Below are 22,020 nucleotides of genomic sequence, written 5' to 3' on the forward strand. Positions count from 1 at the left end.
CGCTGATACATTCCATTCCCTTACTTTTCTTTCGTCTAATTTTCCGTTTTAATTACTTCTTTTTCTCGCACGTTCAACTCATTACTTAACAGTTCTCCACGGGTTGGATCGGGGTGTAAACTTTAATCATTTGATAGTCTTGTGGTTGTGGATGGTTATTCGTACCTATTTGCTCGTTGTTGTCTCACCCACCATCGTCGACGTAGTACCTCATCGAGAAGGAGCAATCAGTGCGCATTTATGACAAGGGTGCGAAGAAGATTTAATAACCTACCAACCTACAGTAGGGTGCTGTTTAGGTTTTTGATTTTTTTTTGTCAGCACGACAATAAGAAAACGCACTTATGTATATTTGGTAGCAAGCAAAGCACTTCTAATGTTTATTTTGCCGCACTGCATGGAGCGCAACGAACGTGAAGCAATCCCGAGGAGAGCGCAATCACTCGAAAAAGGGCGCGCGCTTTCTTTCCCATGTTTTCGCTAATGTTTTACCACACCGCCGACTGTTTACTAGTTAAAACAATCGTACCAACCCGCACGTGATGGGAGCGAAAGACGACGGTCGTCATAATCAGTTAAATCGTCCAAATTATATAATTAACGTGTATGTGTGTACGATTTGGTCGCGCTAAGCAAAGCGATCGTTGTCGGATTGTAGTACCTATGGGACGACGCCAAGAGCTTTGTATGATTAGAGAAAAGTGATTTGAGAAAATCTGAGGAAAATGGCACACGACGCAGATTATGTGCACAATGGGAAAACAGTGGCAAGCCAAAGCGCAAAGCTGAGTGCACACGGGCGAGAGCATTTTGCAATGTTCCATTTTTCCACGAGTTTGTCTCATACGGTTATGATGATGCGTTGATCTTTCTAAGCATAACACATGTGATTTGCGGTGGGTGAAAGAATGAAAATTGCTGCTGGTTTAATTGTTACATATGTGCTCTTATTGTGACTGAGTAGTTTTGCATTGATGGACAATGCAATAAGGTCGCCACTCAAATGCTTGGATGGTTGGTTTCACTGCTATGCGTTGTAGTGCCAAGCCGAACTGATTAAGGTAAACTGAAGCTACCCACAAGCCTATAGTTTTGAATATCTTGATGGGTTGTATGGCCTTTCGGTACAACTATACCCATCACTACACAGCTAATTTTACCGCCTTTCTCTGCAATGAAACTTGATTGCATTTGAGCTATGAGAAGCTTATTCTAGCAACGGCCATCGACCGTCGGAATTCATCTCGCACCAAACGGCCGGATTCAATTATTTACACTCTCATGCACCGACTTGCAGCAACACACTCCAATTTATGACTCATTTGAGAGTGCGCACACAATGTGCTACTCTGGTAGGTACCGGGCAGGCATGGCAAAAATGGCAAATAATTGACCCATCAGTTAACCTTTGTGCATTGGCAAGAAAAACAGATCTAATGCTGCCTCGGCAGTGCCTCTGAGAGAGGCAGCATGAATCTCGTTCGCGCGTTCGTCATTACTATGGCAAATCGATTGTGAAGGATTTTTATTGCGACACACACACAACCACGCTAGAGCAGTCCTACCAAATAACAACAACTGCTCGTCAGCATCATCACCATCTATTTTTTTTCCTTTTATAACTGAAAAAAAAATACCTCATTGTACGGTTGGTTGCAAAACACCGCTGGCCTTCTGCTAAAATGCATATATTTCCCAAATTAGGGCTATTAGGTTCACTAAACACGCCTGCCGATCGAAAAGTATTCGTTCAGTGTAAAAAATACCAATTGATGTTACATCATCTGACCTGCCCACAGCGTCTTATCATTTTATTTTGAGGGTACTTTCCTATCATTTATCACTTGGTCGTTTATTTAAAAAAAAATATCCAGGTCAGCAGCGAGCACATTCGAAGTGCTAATCATTCTGGCAAGCAGCAATTTGAACGGCGCAGAGTGTTCTCTCGTTCGCTATGTGTTCGATTTCACCTTGCCAACCGCCAATATCAACTACAACAACAGGTGGTTGTGGATGGGTGGACGACGAATACGAATGGATGATGCTTATCGCATCGCCTAGCTGTTGGTGGTGTACGGCTATATTTACGATCTACATCTACAGCACGCGTGCACATGACTAGACTGCTTCTGGGTGGGCCGAAGTTCCACCAGTCCCTCTGGCGCAGCGGATAGCGCGTTGGACTTCTAATCCAAAGGTCGTGGGTTCGATCCCCACGAGGGATGAACTGGATTTTTTTTTTTTTTTTAAAGAGGGAGGTGTACATTATCTTGATAGGGGTAAAATCATGAGCAGGGTAATAAACCTAAGTAGCTACGCACTTGAAATATTTTCCGAAAAAGTTGCACGTATTGTGCATTTTGCATTAAAGTACCCTGGTGCTAAAAATAATCTCTCAGATTTTTTATCGCTCAGCCCAGTTAAATTAAAAAAAATACCATTTACCAATTTATATTCAATTACTATTTTATTACTTTTATGAAGTTCCTAGAATTTCAGAGAACTTCACAAGTGTCAAGTGAACTTGAGAAATGTAGAAAACATGAGGGGTATTGTGCAAATTTTTAAGAAGTTCTAAGTACCCCAGTAAAGCTAAATCTAGAGATCTTTGGGGAATTCCAGATTTTAAGAGCAGTTTCCGTAGCTTTAGTCCAGACTTTTAGAGCAGTTTGAAGATCTATAATCGTAAATTTAGAAAAATTCAGGATAGTTCCATGATGTGCTGTAAAAAAATTTGGAACCCTTAAGATGTTCTGATTCAAGGATGTACAGAGGCCTTCAGAGAAATTATGAAAACTTCAGAAATATTTCAGGAACTTCACAGAAGCCCAGAGAATTTTAGGGAAATTTAAAGGTGTTTACGGGAATTCCGTTTATTTCCTAGCAGAACTGAGATCCTCAATAGAATTTAGAGCTTTAAGGAAGCTTCGGAAACATCAAGACAGATCAGAGAATCAAAGGGCAGTTCAAATAATTTCAATAAATTGTAGAAACCTTAAAGAAGTTTCGAGAAAATCCGAGAATCCCCGAAGCTCCGAGAGAATTTATGGAACGTGTTAAAAATTATATGAACATCCGGGAAACGTGAGAGTATTTTAAGGGTGTTATATCATAGAGATTTCAAGAACTTAAAAAATGCGAAAATATAGTTGATTAGAGAACATCAACGAAGTTCCAGAAATTAAAAAAAATGCGAAGATTTTTAGCAAGCTTCAAAGAAATCCAGAGAACTTCTAATACATTTAGATATATTTAGATGGTTTCATGATATTCAGCGAAGTTCCGAGTACTTCTAGGATGATCAGATAGCTTCAGAATAATCCCATTAACTTAAGCAAATTTGAAGGATTATCAAACAAATTTAGAGAACTTCAGGTAAGCAAAGATATGTTAAGGGAAAATTAGTGAGCGTTTATAATAATTATAATACTAAAGAAAAATTGTCGAAAGTTCAAGGCAAATCATTTAATTTCAGTAAAGATGCGAGTTCTTAAAAAAACTGATAAATTCAGGGCAGTCTAGAGAACTTTGAGGAAATTCAATAATCGTTTAGGCAGTTTTAATACCACCAGGAAAGTCTAGACTATTGAAAATTATTGTGGGTTTTGTCATAAACTTTCTATTGAATCTTTCTCTTTAAAGGTCCATATCGTACATAAGTGATTATGAGATATTTATTGAATAAGTCTAAAACATCAAAAATGTGTTTGGTGTGCCATCAGAACAACTACTTTCTTCTCTTAGGTCACTTTTTAGTCACTATTTTTACAACTATAAGTCACTATTTGGACACTTATTTCTTCAACATGGTCACTAAAATCACTATTTTTGACAGCAGTGATCGCTACCAGCCCTGTAACCTGTTAAATTTAGACTATCTATTATAACAGACAAAAGTTGCTTTCTACATTTGTGGTTCAAGTGACAAAAGTGACTACAAACGATTGAGGCACGTGCCCCCCTTGACTACTCCTGGAGGGTCCAGTGGCGATTGGGAATAATTCACTAAAATTAAGTAGGGCATCAGAACCCTTATATCCGGATTTGAGATTTGGGCGTAATTGTTTTTGTGAACAATTACTTTAATCACCGATTTCTCGCGAATAAAAGCTCAATCTCGAAAACTAACAACACAGTCAGGTAGAGGAGTGATTCCTCTAGCAGTTGGTATAGCTTGTTTGTATTAGCATTAGACGATTATCGACCAACAATCGAAAAGGGCCTATCAGCTTTTGTGAGCAAAATTATGACAGTCCTTTGATCGCAACCCGAAGGCAGCTCACGTAAACAAATAGTCGAGTAGGGGGAAGTTACCGTGGAAGTTGCGTGGGCGGCCAAAACAAAAGCTGATAGCGCTGATTGACCTGATGAATCGTTCCTTTCAATTAACGATGTTATTTATCTCCGTCGAATTCAAGAATTTGCGATTACAAAATCACTTGAAAATTTAATTGTTATTTAATTGTTTTAAGAAAAGAGTTTTTCCGTGGTAAAAATTTTTTTTTTTTAGCAAACAGCAATTCAAAATTTATAATTCCTAGTAGGGAAACAGGGAGTAAAATGAGCAATTTTGTATATTAATGTAAATGAATTAAACGTAAAAGATTCATTGGTTGAAAGACATTTCAGCGAAGGGTAAGAATAAAAATCATTCAGATCGAAAAGTTTGGGAATTCATGTTTAAAATCTGCAAAATTTAGTGAAATCTGCAGACTGACAAAATCGGCAAAAAAATGACAAAATAGGGGGTAGACCAAATCGGAAGCTGACTATATCGGGAAAGCATTTTAATTGTTTATCTTTTGACAGATACGCGTATTTAGTTTACTCTACTACTTGCAGACTTCATGAGTGGAGTTGATGTACATTGTTAATCGTCGCATTTTTGAGAAAATAAAATCAAAAGATCTTAGGAACCCCAAAAAAATTGGAAATAGTAGACTGACCACTGACGAAAAATGATAAAAGCGTTAATTTAAAGACTGGAACGCGCAAAAATTGGTCGACAAAACATCGTTTCTTTCAGTTAAAATTCATGTCACAAAAATCTTCTTATTTTTCTTTTGGTAGTTCAATTCATATATTTAAAGGAAAGAAATGTTCGTTTATTCTTTTGGTTTGCCAAATCCGAACTGCCGGGCCTTCGGCTTAACCCCTTGCATTAAATTTTGCACAGTGATCTCATTGACCTTATTCGCCGCCGAACGCCAGTTAGATTTAAACTGCTGCTCGTTTTCCATGGATTTATTGGTTTTTTTAGATTCCGTTTGACCAAGGCCCAATATTGTTCGATAGGGCGGAGTTCTAGGCTGTTGGGAAGGTTTTGGTCTTTGGGTATAACAACCACGTTGTTTGCATCGTACCACTCGATTGCCTTTTTCCCATAGTGGCAGCTCGCCAAGTCCGGCCAGATCAGCACTGTTATGTTGCTTTAGGAATGGTAGAAGCCACTTTTCCAGGCACTCCTGGACGTAGATCTCTTGATTGATGGTTCCCGAAGTAATGAAAATGCCGCTTTTTAGACCAGGAAATTTCAGCCACCTTCCCTTTTCCTGATGCGGTATATAACTCTGTTTGAAATCCGCCTTCACACAAGTATCGTCGTCCATGACGACACAGTCGAACTTTGTGAGCAGATTCGTATACAGCTTTCGGGACCGCTGCTTTGCCGACGTGTTTTGTTTGTAATCTCGGTTCGCCACCTTCACCTTCTTAAACGTCGACAACCCGGCTTGTTTCTTGGCCCGATGCACAGTAGTATGGGAGACATTGAGCTTGCCAGCGACGTCCCAGATGGAGAGGCTAGGATTCCGCTTATATTTCACCGCCACCTTCTTCGTCGTCGCTGCCACGTCCGGATTACGATTGTCATCGCTTCCAGGCTTCCCGGCGGTCGACAGACGCTACCCGAACGTCGATTTGGCCACATACAGCAATTTTTCCAACTTGGCGTGTGAGAACGTCGGATTCTCTTGCTGCGCGAGTAAAATTTTGACACGCATCTCTTCTTGCTTGGACGTCATTTTGAAAACTGGAGAGCAAACGGTGAAAACTCATCATAGCAACCATTGTATATACGCTCTATTTCCTAATGCAGTATTTCAGGTTTTTTTTTATTCATTTTTAACAGAAATACACCAATTTGAAGTTGACCAATTTTTGCGCGTTCCAGACTTTAATCAAATTCACAGAAAATAGTAACACGTGAACTTCAGAAAACAAAAAGTTCGATTATTTTGAACAATTTTACCTGGTGTCTCACTTTCCGGTAAGTGCTTCCAAAAATTTAAAATTTTGTAATCGTAAAATTGAACATATTTTGTAGTTCTGTGGCGAACGTTTCAGCTCAATTGATCATAACGTAACAAAGCTACATCATGTCAAAGTTGACCATTTTGTACGAAAATCGGCATGCACTGCTATTTTATGTATAATGAACTAATTTGCTCATTTCGTGTGATTTCTAAAACCAACGCAGTTCATCTACACTGAGTTTAAGCGCTACTCCTTGCGACGATGGATAGACACTGATAGTGAACATGAATTCAACGATAATCATTTTATCTGGATGTAATTTTATTGAAAACTACAAGGGACAGCCCTATGTGGTGACGTAGGACTACGTAGTCTTATATAATAAATCTTATTTGTTAACTGCAGCAGGAGTTTGTGTTTTGTGCAGGAATAGGAATTTGTGAGGGGTTCTCCCTGTTCATACTCTTTTATATGACGCGCTTGGCATAGATGGCCCAAAGCGACTCAAGAAGGTGCGGCTTCTTCCTCCTTCTATGGATGCTCATGTGGGCTGAAGCTCGCTGCTTGCAGGCAGCCTTTCGTTGTGTACTGGAGAACAATGTTCAACAAGCTGCACTGCTGCTGATGCCGACGACCGGACACCACCACACACGGTGATTGGAACTTAATCCGATCAGCAGGTTGAGGTCAGCCTTGGAAGCTAGCAGCTTGCAGGCAGCCTTTCGTTGCGTTCTGGAGAACACCACCACTCACCACGCGGTGATTGAATAAACACCATTTGGTGAGACCAGCTGGAGTTCAACTTTGAAATCTGTGTTAGGAAAATCGCTTTTCGCAGGCAATCGAAGATAATTTTAATTATAAAAACAACAGTTGCACATTCGTGCAAATTTCAGTAGTGACATTGTGAAAAATGATAAAGTCTTAAATTTAACAGATGCGTAGACATATATCTGATCGATTGGTGATAAAATTATTGAAACTGGTACAGGGTCAGCTGAGTTATTAACGTTCAAAATCTTTCGTAATGTTGTTACATGTTCCATTTTAGGTTTTCACAAAGTGTATCCCCATATAGAAATCAAAGACGTAGTTCTACGTCAAAAAAAAAACTGATATCATGATAGTTGAAATCTCAGCTCTAGGATTATTGCATGATGCCAGCTGATAACCGTGATATCTAGATAGAGCTGGAATTAGGACGTAGCACCGTTTGTAAACAATGACTTCTCTCGTTGATTTCTCGGAATTCAAGGCACGCCTACACAAACCAACATATCCACCGGGTAGAAGAAATCTTCCTCTACTCGATGTTTACAAAAACTGTTACGCCCTCATTCCAGCTCTATCTAGATATTGCACGTTTAAAAACCGGTGTCGAGAAGGAAAAAATGATTTCGCCCAACGTGGGGCTCGAACCCACGACCCTGAGATTAAGAGTCTCATGCTCTACCGACTGAGCTAGCCGGGCTTGCAAATCAGTTTGACATAATGATGTTGAAGTGTGATCAACTTGAATGCCTTTACACCACTATTCCAGTGCGATCATTGATTTATCGATCATGATCGGATGAAATTGAAGATGAAGCTTAATCACACCAGACACCTCGGAAATGGCTTGATCATCTTAATTTTAAATTTGCAGTTGCATAAATCCACTGAAAAGGCGGTTTTTTTTACGTGCGACTGAAAAGTGTGGAAATTTCATTTTAAGTAATCCGGTTTCTTCCTTCTTTCTAGTAATGAACATTTTGGGAAAATCTAGAAAAAAAATTCGAAAAGAGTGTATAAAGTGTCTGTTTTTACGGTTAAATATTTGATTAATAATCATATCAAGCATAAGAAGTTTTAAGTTTCTTAAACGGCCGATTTCAGATCCAATTTTCTTTTGTATTCTTGCATATTTATAATTTATGAATATAGACGCCCATATTCATCAGGAATGAATTTTTAGATAGCTTATAAAAAGTTATTTGCGAAAGGATTACCTTCCAGTCAAAAAACTCTCGGGCTCTACTGTTCCAACCCGCAGTCTGACAGGGTAAATTTAAGGAATCAGAATAAAAGAAGGTGAATTTATTTCCATATTTTTAATTGTGGATAAAATTCACCATACAGCAAAACATAGTAGAATTTATTTTAAAAAGAAACAACGTTGTAACTACCTTCATGCTTATTATTTTTCACTAAATTTTGCCTGTAATTTGCTATTCAATTCAGCAGAAAGAGTGTGTTAAGTCTTTCGCCACAGTAATTTGAGAGTGTTGAATGATTGATTGTTATCCAATATCAGATATTCTATGTGAATACAAAACAAAAGTAGGCTAGGGCTGATTGAAATAAGGTAGGGTAAATGACGACTTCGGCAAGCAGTGACTGTTTGCGGCAACTGAAATTGAATCGTTAATCACACTGAATTTTCTCAAAAAAAGTTTCGCTAAATGTATTCAAACGATTCCTTAGTCTTTTAGCAATTTTTGCGAGTAAACGAATTTTACCAGATTTTAGATAGAACAATTCAAGCGTTTCTGGATGTGTTTGTTGTATTAGCTGCTAGATAAAAGCTTCTTTTATCTATCTGTGTGCTGAAAATACCTGGGAATGTATTTACATGGCCGTGCAAAGAGAAAGTCGACGAAGAGAATCTGTCAATGTTACTTAGGACCTAATGCAATGTTCAGCTTGAGTTGTCTAATACGCAGTGCAACTGGAAAGGTTGCCGAATCAAAACAGGTTGCCGATAATAGTTACTCTCACCTGAGAAGTTTGGAGCGTTATAATAAATGCGTGTTTAAACAGTTTTGGACTATTTATTGTTTGGACACAAACAAACACTGCATATGTGTGCGTTACGTCGAAAAAAGGCTGCAGATTGACGAGAATATGAAAATTTCCCTTGCTAGAAAATTGATATTCATTGTGACGATCTTTATCGCCAATTTCATTCATATTCTCATTCATGATCGATAGTCAATGATCGTGCACTTAGAGTGGTGGGTGATCACATCGAAACTGATCATACATATGATTGAGGAGTAGAATTGTCATACAAAAGTAACCGCTCAGTAACCGTGAGAGAGAGCGAGTATGTAACATTTAATCTCAAGGTCGATCTTCTATCGATTATCGGCAGCACAAAAACCACTGTTTTTATTAATAGAACTGTGATCATCAGCAATCGGTGTGCTACAAAAAGCTTCCCATACCGGGAATCGAACCCGGGCCTTCCGGGTGAGAGCCGGATATCCTAACCACTAGACAATATGGGATGTGATAAAGCCGATGTTTTGAAAGGTATAAAATCTGATTGACTACAACAAAAATTTAATGGAGTAACTAAATTAACACTTTCAATTGATATATTGCCCACCAAAATCCAAGTAAAAAGCTGCAGTAAACAGCAGATGTTATAACAAATTAGCAGTCAGCAGCAAAACTCTCTCGTGTTCGGTATTCAGGCTACACTATTGATACAAGAAGAACAAAAACCATTCGCATGAAATGCTCTCAGAAATAACATTTTGAACCACGCAGTTCAGTTGGGCTAGACAGCGCCACTACCACCAATTGCCTCAATTTCAATAAACGATTATTAATGTTCAACAGCCTCCCATTTCTGACGACGACGAAACGATTGCATCCAATCTGTGTGCGCGCGCCCCATGTCCACATTTATTATAGCGTATGTTTATAGTATCTCGTCTGGCATTGTGCATTGTATGCTTCTCACTCTCTCGAAATCGGTTGTGCGATGGCATGCAAATCCCCCATATTAAATACTTACCAATGGTTAGCATTAGCATGAGAACAGCTCGATAAACGCGCCGAGGGGTCCACAAATTTGCAATTCGCTCACGCTCTCTTTGCAAGTTTTCATAATCGGTAATAAAACTGCGAGAAGGAGTATTCTGCAGTTTTTGCTCTCTCTCGGATTAGCTTCATACATAGTAGTTTCTGTTAGTGGCATTGTAGTGATCGTATGTATGGTGGAACCGGTCCGTCCATACGATAGATTTATATACGGCAAATATGGAGTTTGGGCGGTTGAAACTCCTCACGCTTTGTGCTCTCTGCTCCATGCGCACCTCGCTCAGAGTAACCACAGCCTGCTGGGCCGCCATAGTAGTGGGCTGCAATAATGTGGGCTTCATTCCACGAGTAGTTGTCGCCCGGTCTGTACGTGGTTGATTCGCGCGCGGTTGTCGTTACTCGAGTCATATAGGCTGTGTGGCCACTGAAGCGTGTACCGTAGGTGTATTGTTTTGTGATTCTTTTTTTTTGAGTATTGTTCATCGACAGTAACATGTAATACATCCAGAATATTCTAAAACATCGGAGAACTGTTCAACCGTGCTTATGCTAGTCATCGTGTAACAGGAGTGAAAATCGTACAGAAACTGTAATGTTGTTTCATTGCAATGTGTGCATGAATATCCTGTTCTATGTGCATTAAAGTGGAAGCTTTGTTCTGGATTTCTAAAATTCGAGCGATCTCTTATAGAGAGAGATCGACCAGCTGCTGTTGCAGCTAAAAGTGCAGCACGATAAAAATGTAAAGTTTAAATGCTAGTAAGAGTGTGTTGTGTGCATATGCTATTATTTTCCGCGCTCACCCAATAAGTGAAACACGAAGAAAAGGAAGAAGTTTCCAGCCTCGTACGGCTCTCGTGAAGGAAAACGAGTTGTGTGCCATGGTGGTGTATTTTATAGAGTGTGTCCATGGGCTCCCTCTCTACTAAAACGAATGAATAGGTGCCGTTGTTATTCTGCTGTTCGGTTTATTGCTGCAATCGTGGAGCAAAATGTTATAAAGCGAAAAACATCGATATCTGAAGAATTCGGCTGCGACATGCGGCGAAATTGAAAGTGAAACTCCCAATTAAGTGGTTTCGATCAATTGGGGTCTCCTTCTTCTCTGTCCCTGTTTATCTCGCGTGGAAATAAAAAGTGCATTTCGGTTGCCTGTGTACACTGACCTAATAGCGATGCGGATATTTTTGCGAAATTTTGTGACCATTCGCCAAAATGTGTGGACCGTGACAACAACTTCAAAACGACAGACGATTGGGCGGAATAGAAGCGTGTGTGCCAAAAGAAACAAAATAGAAAAAAATATCTCTCTAATCGTTCGAACGAATGTCTCGCCGACACATACGTTTCATGAAATGACACCACTTTACTCGGGCTGCAAGAAAACGTTGATGAAGTAAAGGCAGTCGGGTCCAGCAATAGCGGCGCTTAATCAAAATCGGTCGTTTGGTTGTTTGGATGGGCTTCATCACAACACACAGAGAGAAGGATTTCAACGCCCACTCACGACAGACAACAGCAGTGAATGTGTGTGTGTGTGCGTGTTGAATGGAGATCAAATTCGCATTGCTTATGGCTTTTAGGTGGGGGCGGAATCGGTTGATTGACAGTCAGAGCAATCCGTTTGAATGTTTTGGTAAAATTGGGATTCATCGTTCGTTCGTGTGTTTCTTTCTTGTATTTAGGAGATTGGGGAATTTACCTCAATTTGAAGTGATGGATAGTTATGCAATATTTTTGATTGGATATTAAAGTCACGGGCAATGTGGTGAAAACTGAAGAGGTGGACAGCAATTGAGCCATTTCAATTGAAGTGGGTACTCGAAGAAGTTGAATGTGTAGACGCAGATGAAAGTCTAAAATTCGCTACATGGAAGTCAGATTCAAGATGTACACCATGTGAACCATATGATATCATAACCCAAGTATTCTAAAGTACAAATTTGATATTTCTTATAGACGGTAGATTTTAATATGTGCCATGTCTACGCAAGTAACTATTACCGAATTTATATAATTCCAAATTACTGATGCGTATTTTTTACAGTTTCAAATTTTTCGACTCAAAAGTTAAAACTGCTCCATGTCCAAATTAATACTATTGAACTGATAAAGACACTTGCGAGACTAACACACTTTCCGAAGAAAATAAATTACTTTTACCCTGTGCACAGATAACAAGTACTGATAGAATGAGAGTAATACACAAAGAGAAAAAATACTTCGCTCTCATGTACACTCACTATCTACTCTTTGTGCATCAACGCGAAGCACTTATATTATTGTGAGTCGTGAACTTTCCCCTTCGTAAACTTCGTGAAATATCGTTAACTTGTCCAACACTGATGCTAAGCAGACAAATCTTTATAAGCTATTTAGTAAATTGGTGTTAGTAAATTGTGAAAAGTTAGTACTTTTAAAAACTGAGTTTGTAACATGAAGGAATGAAGAACACAACATTTAATTTTACACTATCTTGCTATGCCCCGCTAAGAGAAAAATCTTGAGTACCGTAGAACGGGGTAGTATATTTAGAATATTGATTACAACAATTAATGTTTTTAAAATTATAAAACATTTAAACATGTACTGAGTCCTATTTTTTGTGTAATTACCGAACATCGGTTTTTTTTTTATAACGAGCGAGAGAAGGATTAGTAATTTCCATTTAATTCCACTACCTTATTTGCTTATCCTTGACAGATACGCGTATTTCGTCTACAATGTGCAGACTTCTTCAGTTTCTTGTACTAATACTCGACTACAAGAATACAAGACACTGAAGAAGTCTGCACATTGTAGACGAAATACGCGTATCTGTCAAGGATAAGCAAATAAGGTAGTGGAATTAAATGGAAATTACTAATCCTTCTCTCTCTCATTATACAGGTATTCCACTAAGACGCCCACATTCATCAGGAATCAGTTTTTTGTTTGTTTTGGGGTTACTTTGATAATACTCGATGACTGTAGAAAATCATGCGTGAATTTCAAACAATTTAGTTCAAGAAATATGAAACTTTGATACCGTTGGTATTTTTGTTTAAAATTAAATCCAAAAAGTCTAAAAAAATAGATAATGCAAGTTATGTCAATTGGATCTGATTTTCTTTGAATCCGGGGGCTCACGAACTGTGATACCGACGCGAGTACCGGAAATACCGGATTCAGGTATTTTCAGTATTCATGTTGATATTGGAGTCTGTGTGCTCCCAAAATTGCAAAAATGCTCGATTTCATATTATCCAAAACTTCGCCGAAGACAATTTCGACTTACAAAACAAAATGTATGTCCATGTCCATTCTAGGTGGATTGATCACGAAAAAGTTATGTTCAAAGAAAGAGCTCTTCGTTGTAGGCATACTTCTTCAAAGATACTCTAAAATAAACCCGTTTTTGCCTAACTGAGGAAACGCATGTTTTATCGCCTTTAAACCACTGTGCGCAGTGTGAACGGTCTTCTATTGTCAGTCCTTGCTACAAAAAAAAACCTCCTAATCTCCACGACATTTTATTAGCAAGCGTAGGTAACTATCAAATTCGCACTGTTATAAGCGATACGATGGGATACAATACTATCTAATTGGATTTGAAGAACTGTACTACTTATCGAAAGGATTATTATTTATAGCACCACCTACAGGTACCTATTTTCAAATAAACATGAAGAAGAGAACTCTGACACCATATAATTACATTTGAGAAGCAACAGGCGAATTCAACTCACTCTGTAACCCGAAGCGATTTCCAATTGGCCACCGAGCCCTTTTGTTTCATTTACTAGTCACTAAACGTTATTATAAATTAAATTCCTGAAACTAGCCTGATGACAAGTAAGGGAAATGATAACTTCGGCATGACAGACTATTTTCGGCAACCCAAATTGAAACGCTAATTTCACTGGATTTTCTTACGAAAACACTTCGATGAATGCATTCGAATGATTCTTTAGGGTTTCAGCTTCAATTTGGTTATATAGTGGTAAACTTAGAAAAAGCAAAATGCTGCCGATTTCGAGTTGCCGATGACAGCACAGCTGTTTAACACGCAGCTCAAATAGAAAGGTTGCCGAATAAAAAGATGTTGCCCACAATAGTTGCTCTCACTAGAGAAGATTGGAGCTTCGTTAGAGCGTTTCAAAACAGTTTTTGACAATTATTTCGACTGAAATCGATAGAGCAGCTTGCAGCAAAAGATTGTAAACAAACCAATAATGTATATGTGTGCGTTCCTTAAAGAAAAAAGCTATTCAAATATGGTCGCTGCTTAGGTTGCCGAGAATATGTAAATTCCCCTACTTCATCACTGCAACTGATTTGAAATTGATTTTCATTTCATTTTCAATCTTAAAAAGCAACAATTTTTGCAGCTACTTATCCTTTATCACCTCTGTTTTCAAGTATCTTACCATTTACTTAACTACGATTTTATGTAATTACAACATTATAGGAATGTCTCTTTTTTGCCAGGGGCCTTCGGCTAAAAATCTCTCAAATAAAAGTTTTAAAAAAATGCCCAGGGAAAGTTGTTTGATAATCGCATTACCACAACAACGAGTATATGATAACAGCAACGTAAACGAAGCCTTCATAAAAAACCTGGCTTTCATAATGACAAAAAAAATTGCGCGTTATTAAGTAAGCCGGAAAATGAGCGATGTACATTCCATAGCACAGAAATTCTTTTCCGAGGAATATTATGAATTCTCCATTACTTCTGATAAATGTTTATCAGCAAGCTGTCTTCAGTTATAGAAATCTAAACACTACTTATTAATGAATTCTTATGGTTCATAATAGTTATCAGAGGCAGTTTCGTTCCAATTGATTATTATTTATACTCTTCAAAAGGCAGTGTCACGTGAAATGCTACCAACCGAATTTCTCCAAAAAAAAAAAACCCCGTTTGATTTTAATGAAAAATGTGGCACAATTTGCCTTTCCTTTTTCAGCTTCCTGATCTTTAAAGATCAAAATAGATCTACATCCCCTTAACCTGAAATCAACCATAAACCGAATAAATGAAAATATTGTAAACTTCGCGATCGCAAAAACAACAACGATTGCAAAAAAAAGATCATAAAACCGTCCCGAATGGCACGCGGGATCTGCGTCTCCTAAATGGCATTGAACCGGATCCAGCGATTAAACTGCCAACCAACGAACGAGATTCGAGTCATGGAGATCTTCTCCGACAACAAGTGGTGCAGTGTGGGTTGGCCATGAACCAGCATCACCACCACCAGTCCAACCTCTGCTTTGCTGTGCAGCCATGTACGGATGAGAATTGATCGTTCTTCTGCGAACAAGCCTGACTCGAAGCGAATCTTGTTCACCTTGGTATCAGTCAGGCTCCGGTACGCGTCGTTGTGTTGGGCTGCAATTGGATTCTTGGAAGGGGTACATGACACAAACTTCTACTTAAACCAATCTGACAAAAAATCCAAATAGAACCGCGATCGAGAACCAATTCTTGCTCACAGAAATAAATAAATGTCAAGAACTGTGCCCATAGCCGTGCGCACTCAACGACAGTGACCTCAACGGCTAAACCGCTTCTACTTGGTAGGCGGGCGGTGCTCTGAAATACCATCCACTTGTACGTTCCAAATGGAGACTGAAGAGCAGCGAATGATTACGCGGGCTAGGCATTTAATTTTAGATCAGTTCCTCGTTGCATTATTGAGGCTGTGAAAAATGAAACCTTTTCAACTATTTTGTTGATTCCGATGATGAACGGAAGAAGCTATATGTAGTTTGAATATAATGGACTATTAGATGGCGTGTCGATGTGGAACCTTACTGTGGAGCAAAAACAACCGCAGGAAGGTTAGATGGTCATTTCGATTCGTTTTGGAGAGTGGTTGATATCGTACAGTTGCGTTGCCATTATCAAATCTATTCCACCACCGTGTGCCGGCTGGGTGCTTCAGTGAAATTAATTTTGCGGAAAGAGTTGGAATTCAACGACCAATTTATTGCATGCCCCGCGGGATAATCAGTCTAGGATAGTATTTCCGTGAAACATTTGGAAAAAAAATGGAACAGTCCATCAGCATTTCGGTATATTTAGAACTTGCTGGCTCGCTCCGTTGGAATTGAATGCTCAATTATCGTTTCAGATAGATTTCCTCACTCATTGAATAATATATGAAATTGATATCAATCGCCTAGTTGAAAATACATCTTCCGTTGGTATTGCGATTTATATAACATGCAAATTCTATGGATGCTTTTCAAGTTGTGTATTGAACTGTTGACAGGTGACAGCTGGTTCTTTTTATATTTATTTTAGTTATTGTTACTAAAGGTATACAAACAGGGAATCATTTAAATAAACATTCCTAATTCAAAACTGGAGAGAATGAAGAATATTATTTTGACAGAAATTATAAGACAACGATCCTGAATAAGAATACCATTTTCGGAAATGCTCAAAAATTGGAAGATTAGGGCAAATCTTGGGAACTGGGAACACCAATCATTTTTCATATCCATCTTTGGAAATGTTTTATGAATTCTTCAATGTTGACTTCTTTAATATATCATGAATTATTTAGAAACTCATGTTAAGTTCTCGCAATCATCAGCAAGACACCCTTAATATTCCTACTATTTGACTAAAATCAGTATTTTACATCAAGCTTCATGGATATCTCTAGCAAATTCTTATGAATCACACCCCAAGAACCTTAATAAATCCAAAATTCTTACTTGGGATGTCTATCAAAATACAAGAACTTCTCAATGTGATTTACTGATTTCTGATAAAACTCCAACTAACCGTTCAGTCTGTTTTTTAATGAGACAACGAAACCCCACCCCCAAACTCCTCCCCTTATCCTATCCTTCAACAATGTACCCCTCTAACCTCGGGAAAGCCGCTAGTATTCGGCCTAACTCCTACTTGACATTTATCTTATCTTATCTTATCTAACACCAACACAGCCAGTTCTTGAAAGCATCCTGGAAAATGATATTTATACCTACATCATTTTTCTTGTCTATTTGATATATGTTTCACATCAAAGATGCGTCACACATATCAAAACGGCCAGGCCTACTGTGCAGTATTTAAGGGGCAAGATGATTCAGAAAACATCGGGCCTGTTTAAATCGAATTTAAACACGATGCTTCAGAATCCAATAAATGGATGAAACGTGGACATCTCGTACCGTACGTTCCGGTTTTAGTAATTATATGATTGGTTGGAAGTTGGAAGCATCAAAGCTAGAAAAGTTAAGTGATGCTCCATTTTCTTCTGCCGGTTGGGGCATGAGCACTTACTCTCGTCATAGCCTTTTATGACTTATGGCTATAGCGCCATTACTCGCTTTCTGAAAAGAGAAGAGGGAAAGGAAAAGAAGGACAAAGGGAAAAGGATTATGTGACATCTATGAACATAAACAATATTTTTGATTTGAAATATACAATATAGAAATGCATAACGGCGCGGTGGTCACTACCCGAGTCATCAAATGTGATCCTTCGATTACTGGAAAATCCTGATTCCCTAGTTTGAAGTTGTCACGACTAGGGTTCGGTGGTAGATCTTATACCAGTAACGCACCACAAAAAGGTGATCTCCCAACGTTGCTGGTTTGAACAGATAAAAATTTACAAAATGGAACAAACTCACCAAGTTTAGCCAATTGAACCTGAAGGCTGCTTGACATGTGTTGATGTAGAATTCCAATTTTTAGACGAAGCTTGACGAAGATCAACATGACTTAGTCCGGTTTGCTTCGGAATACCTCTGGAAACTGTTGCTTTAGTTGATTTGTGAACTGATAGGAACGATGGTGAACGACGTTAACCAAGCTGCTTATCGGCACAGACCACAAATGGAACCGATCCATTGTCTCGATTCCAAGAACGTTGAGTTCAGCTCTGCTCGAGATGAAAATGCGACCAGCATTGGTAACATTTCCGATGGTGATCTCAGTCTGGAACTCGGCGAGAAGGTTGAGGTTGCCACCAGAAGCTGTGAATGCAGATTCTTCCGTCGGTTGAGTGGGTGGTTGTCCGATACTGACCCATGTCTCTTCTGAGATGATGGTGATGTCGGACGCTGAGTCGTGTTGAAGTTTTACTGCTGCACCATTCGAAGGTGCCGATTTGTTTCTGGAATAGTACCCTTCCTTGTGTCTTTTTTACTTGCATCTGGCGAACGGACATTCAAGAACATAGTGCTGGTTGCCACACTTCCAACATGGCGTTTTCGGCAATTTTTAGATCTTTTTAGAAGGAGGATTATTCTGGTTGCGAGATACAAAGTTGATTCTTCCACGAGGTTCTCCAAGGTTACCTTGCTGGTGGCTTCTCCCTGCGGTTTCGTCGACTACCAGCCTCGAGATCAGTCAATTTGAGTCCACAGACAAAACGGAGAGCTTTGAATTGGTCCGATTTGAGCATGGACAGATCGCTTGCCAAGGACTCAATAATCTTCTCACTGCCAGTAATCAGATTTCCACGATTTTCCAGGTTTGCAATTGGCTGCCGCTGCCTCGTGATGCGATTCGTTAGCTGCAGGATGGCGTTCCGGAGTTCCACATCGGACATTTTCTTGCTTGAGGCTTCGAGATACTTCAGGGTCTTCGAGATGTTCCCAAACTTTTTCGGCCTAACTCCTACTTGACATTTTGTTACAAACAATGAACAATGAATGCTCGACTCCGTAAAGCTAACACGATTGAGCCTTAAAAAAAAGGAACTAGTTTAAAAAATATCCATCCAGTAGTCGTAGTAGTGCACTGAGTGTACGCTATAAAGAAAATCACACTATTGAAGCATGAATTTTGTTCAACATTTGTCCTAAATGATAATTTATTACACTATAAAAAACAAACCGTAGCCTCAAATCGTGTAATCTTTGAGCATAGCTATTGACACACACAACGAATTTGTTCCTGATGAATGGGAAGTCTATAGTGCAATACCTGTATACAGCCATTCCATAGCAAAACGATATAGTGGTTCTCAGAATTTCGTTAAAATTAGTAGTGTTGTTCCTTATCTCAAAATTTTTTATTTTTTTATTTTGTCATTAGGGTGACCATTTCCATGTAAGGTTGGTCCAAAAAATCGATCAGTAAATTTATTTTCTTAAAATTCCATTGAAATTCTCCTCAAAATTCGCCTGTGTTTACTCTTCAAAATTTCTCAAAGATAATCATCGAAGTTCCGTTGTAGTTTGCCTCAAAATTCTGTTGGAGTTCTCGTTAGAGTTTTCCTTGAGTTTCATTTGAAATCTCCTCATAATCTCTTTAGAATTCTCCTCAGAACTTCTGAATCTTACCTACATTGGAATTATACTCATCGCTACTTCTACAATTCTCTAGGAATCTTCCTGAATAATCTTGCTGTCAAAAAATGCATCATTTCCTTAGAATTCGTCTGGAACTATCTGCAGATTCACATTCCCTTGATATTATTATAACAATTCTTTTGGAATTCTTACCAGAATTTCTTTGGTGATGTTGTTAGAATTTCATGAAATAATCCTCAGAATTTTCTATGAATTATATTCAACAAATTGGAATTCTCCATGGATATCCTTTGAAGTTCTCCACAAAATAACTGTCATACTACTCATAACACTCTTGAAAATCTCCATAGCCAGACGGTCTCCTAAAAAATCTTTGGAATTCTCATTGGAAGACTTTCAAGAATTCCCTTAGAGCCAATTTCAGAATTCCGTTGGTATGATGCCCATTTTAATTGAAATAATGTAAAAAATTCTTCATGCCAGCTTATTCAATTCCTTGATTTAGATAATGTCAATATTTCTATAAATCTTAATGTATCTGTATCAATGTATCACAAAATTAACCGTCCATAGATAATTTTATGAAACCTTATATGGTGGTTGTACAACTATTTATTGATTTACCGGTATGGTTTTGGACTTTCTTGGATGAGCCGGTATGAAGTTTGAGTAATTTTAGTAAAACGCTCGATTTCCAATAGAGAACTGATTTTACTAAAATTAGCGGCACAAATGAGAAAAATTTCAAAAGTTTGATACCATTTTCATAGGTTTTTGTCCGGCTTTCTTTTGCTGATGTATGCCATGAAAGTTGCAAATCGTATACTGACAAATCTATACGTTATAAGCCAACACGTTACATTCGTGTAATCTCAGTGTTGGGAAAATATCAAAAAATCAAATCTCCCCAACGCCCAAGATCACGCTTGATTTTCGTAGACAAAAATCAACAAGCAAACAATTGCGGTTGATTTTGCAAGCTGTGATATCGCAGCTCGGAATATCAAGCTAACAAATCTCACCAAACTATGGTGAGATTGAGTGTAATGATTTTTGTTTTATACCCGAATGTAACCGAAACTTCCATAACGGCTTGCAGCAGTCCCTTCGTGTCTGCCATCGGTGAAGATTAAAAAGAGATATCAAACTATGCTTTCTCTTTCTAAGAAAACGATGTGCAACGGAATCCTTTTTGTGTCGAGTCTACTCTCAGCTTGATTTTTGCATGCTGTGAATAGTCTCGCAATATCAAAGGAGCTTGTAAAATCAATATCAAGCATTATATGTTGATGCAATATCACGCGTGATATTGAGAGTGTATGAGAGCGGAAAAATATTATTTGATTGATGATTTTGCCAACACTGGTCCTACTACAGCAGTTCCAGTTTGGTCGTAATAGCTAGGAGGAATAAAAAGAACTTATCAAAAAATTTAATTCAGCAGTCATTATTTCATAGGCATGCTTTACTTCCCTGGGGACAGAATTCTGAACTAAACTGTGCAGGTCTTGTGCATCTGAATAGGTCTTATAAATCTGATCAGCTATTCCAAAAACAGCAACCATCAATCTAGCTAAGCTTTCAAGTTAAAGCATGTCATTATCATTCAAATCGTATACTTGCGCCGCATGGTGCGGGAATTCAGAACTAAGCTGTCCACTACAATAGGTTGTGTTGACAGCAACCTTGATACTCTAAGGAAGCCTTAGAGTGAAACTTCAAAGGCACAAATGTCAGCTTCCACAAAACATACAAATTTGAAATTGCTACTCCTTGTTTGCTGTGCTACTACAAACAGAGAGTAGCAATTTCAAATTTGTATGTTCTATGGAAGCTGACATTTGTGCCTTTGAAGTTTCACTCTAAGGCTTCCTTAAAGTATCACCTTAAGCAACCCTTTTTTTTTATCAAATTGCACTACTTCGTCTTCTTCTTCGAATTGCAAGCTTGTTGCTTATCGCATATTAGCTAATTGCGTGCTCTCAACTTAGTGTTCTAGATGCACTTTCACAGCTATTAATTGAGAGCTTTCGATGGCTGTACTATTTCTGCATTAGTATAATTATGTGGCAAGTACAAGCATACTCTATGCCCAGGGAATTAGAGAAATTTTCCAACCCGAAACAATCCTAGGCCGGATCGGGCATCGAATCAGCCACCTCCAGCATGGTCTTGCTTTGTAGCTGAGCCTTTACCGACTGAGCTAAGGAAGGTCCCATCAAATGGCATTAGTGGTTAGTATTTCAGAACAACTTTACTGAATACAGCAAATTAGTCGTACTGTCATGTTACCTAGCGTCACCTGGTGAGGGAATTTTGAACTGAACTGCCCGTCAACCAATAGGTCATATTCATCAGAACAACCAAGACCGCTGTGATGTGATGTACACCATACAATTAGTCTCTTTTACTTGAACAACTTTTTCAAAGACAGATACCTTCTACCTAGTGAAAATGTCAAATTAAGCATCTGAACTGCTTTGATGAAGATCGCAACCCAGTAATGTCATGGTAAATTAGAAACTGGTTACTCATTTAAAACTACCCTATACAGTCATCCCACCCACATAGAAAGAACTACTTTTACACGAGACGTAATCCGTATTGGACGTAAAGCATACAACGTAAACAAACATTTCATGTAAAATTAAGTGTTCTCAAACCGAAACATTAGCTAGTCGACGAA

General features: G+C 38.6%; 1 protein-coding gene and 3 non-coding genes across 5 annotated transcripts in view; 2 read left to right on the forward strand and 2 right to left on the reverse strand.

The window, feature by feature from the left end:
- Exn (Ephexin) overlaps window positions 1-22,020 on the forward strand; it is a 256,431-nt gene that overhangs the window by 149,500 nt on the left and 84,911 nt on the right. The window lies entirely within an intron of this gene.
- TRNAR-UCU (transfer RNA arginine (anticodon UCU)) lies at window positions 2,153-2,225 on the forward strand. Its single transcript has one exon. It is a non-coding gene; the product is annotated as a tRNA-Arg (tRNA).
- On the reverse strand, window positions 7,654-7,726 carry TRNAK-CUU (transfer RNA lysine (anticodon CUU)). The gene has a single exon. It is a non-coding gene; the product is annotated as a tRNA-Lys (tRNA).
- TRNAE-CUC (transfer RNA glutamic acid (anticodon CUC)) lies at window positions 9,453-9,524 on the reverse strand. The gene has a single exon. It is a non-coding gene; the product is annotated as a tRNA-Glu (tRNA).

Source organism: Ochlerotatus camptorhynchus, unplaced genomic scaffold, assembly GCF_037179485.1.
Source record: "Ochlerotatus camptorhynchus isolate MF236.1 unplaced genomic scaffold, CSIRO-AGI_Acam_v1.1 ptg000243l, whole genome shotgun sequence".
NCBI classification, from domain to species: Eukaryota; Metazoa; Arthropoda; class Insecta; order Diptera; family Culicidae; genus Ochlerotatus; species Ochlerotatus camptorhynchus.